The sequence below is a fragment of the Eptatretus burgeri genome, chromosome 15, assembly GCF_056783735.1.
Source record: "Eptatretus burgeri isolate ZD-2024b chromosome 15, Ebu_testis_v1, whole genome shotgun sequence".
Classification (NCBI taxonomy): Eukaryota; Metazoa; Chordata; class Myxini; order Myxiniformes; family Myxinidae; genus Eptatretus; species Eptatretus burgeri.
Window position 1 is genome coordinate 47,982,149 of NC_140975.1, and position 1,715 is coordinate 47,983,863.

Consider the following 1,715-nt stretch of genomic DNA (forward strand, 5'->3'; position numbering starts at 1 on the left):
ATCAAACAAACGTGGATTTCAATCGGCCTTATTCAGATGACGTCACCGGTCACGTGACTGTGGTAGCTCCGCCATATAAGTGGCAAGAAAGTATACCGCGTCCATAACAACCGATAGTCTCCACTTCAACTTCACCGTTATTTCCAAGCAAGCGATTTTTTTTCTGCAAATGGGTAAGAGTCATTGTGCCCCGGGATGTACTCAGCGATATACTAAAGCAGTGGTTCCCAACCTTTTTCTGATCGAGTACCACTTGGAGGTTCCATACCATTTCCGCGTACCACCTGGTTCCAGAAAAACTCAATTCGATAAGATATCAATTTATTCACAAGTAGAACACACAAATGAACTCGCTGTCAACAAAGAACAATATTTAATGCGAGGGCTGTATCTGTTTCTTCTCCACCAGCTGGTCGATGCGGGGCATAACTTTGCTCATAGCACATCGGAAATCATGCCCAGGCGCAGCAAGACGGTTCCGGCTCTGACTTGATGGTCATCATGGCTGAGAACCCCTGCTCGCACTCCCACGTAGAGGGGAAAATCAGTAGCTGGGGAACAGCGTGACGGGCTAGTGTCGGGTACGAGGAGGCCATGGTCACCCAGAAGTTCATAGGAGAGCATTCCTTGTGCTTCGTCTTCGCTGTCTCATCAGCCTGGATATCTATGAGCTCCTCTTGTTCCTGGTCCCGACAGGCAGATCGCCTGGTTCAACGGAAAACGGATTGGTGATTGGTGATGTAGGCACAACATGTAATGTCTGGGAAGTAATGCATCAACTCAGTCTTGAGCAGTGAGAGGTGACGGACGATTTATTGGGAAAATTCATCATCGGGCTCGCTCTCAAGGGTAGTCAGGAGTTCGAACATTCCGTAGCGTTTGCTCTCCACGTTCTTGATCCAGAGGTCCAACTTCCAGACAAACGCTCCCAGCTTCGAGATGAAGTCTGAGACAGTGCAGTTGGGCCCTTGGAACGACAGGTTTAAGTGGTTGAAGACCCCAAAAATGTCCGACAGGTAGGCCAACTTTGAGATAAACTCCTCGTCCTCCAGATCTTTTTGAAAACCGTGTTCTTTCTCCCTGAAGAATACGAGGAGTTCATCCCTCAGTTCAGAGACGCCTCGTCGTATTCCCCCGGGAGAGCCAGCGAACCTCTGTGTGGTAGAGGAGACAGGTGTGGTCGGAGCCGAGATCTTCACAGAGCAGTTTGAACAGCCGAGTATTCAGGGCGGATGTTTTGACGAAATTAACTATTTTGATTAATCGGTTCAAGCATGATAACAAATTCAGAGGAAGTACCTTAGTGCTAAGGGCAAATCTGTGTCTGAAACAATGGACACCGGTGATGTTTGACACAGCTTTCACATGGGCTTGAAACCCTGACTTTCGACCGAGCATAGACGGAGCCCCATCTTTTTTTTTTTTCAAAATCATTTTTTTTAAAGGTTGAGCCCGAAAGTGCGCACGAACCACCTGGAAGGCCTTCACGTACCACAGGTTGGGAACCACTGGTGTACGGCAAGGCTGGGTGCTGGTGACGGATGTGACATGCATGCACGTATTTCAGGACGTTTTCATTTCACGGGCGACTACTCTGGTAAGCGTGACGATTCTCCCCCCCCCCCCCCCCCCGAATGATCTGTTGGGTACCCATGTCTGTGTTTAGCTGTAAGTCTACCCTCCAATAAACATCTGCTCTGTTTCTTTCCTGGCAT